Below are 205 nucleotides of genomic sequence, written 5' to 3'. Positions count from 1 at the left end.
AAAGGTGATCATCAGCAATAATAAAGGTGATCAACAGCAGTAATAAATGTGATCAACAGCAGTAATAAAGGTGATCATCAGCAATAATAAAGGCGATCAACAACAGTAATAAAGGTGATCAACAGCAGTAATAAATGTGATCAACAGCAGTAATAAAGGTGATCAACAGCAGTAATAAAGGTGATCAACAGCAGTAATAAATGTG

This window comes from Sapajus apella, unplaced genomic scaffold, assembly GCF_009761245.1.
Source record: "Sapajus apella isolate SASKATOON/1434 unplaced genomic scaffold, GSC_monkey_1.0 scaffold5, whole genome shotgun sequence".
NCBI lineage: Eukaryota > Metazoa > Chordata > Mammalia > Primates > Cebidae > Sapajus > Sapajus apella.
Note: the sequence above shows the minus strand (reverse complement) of the source record.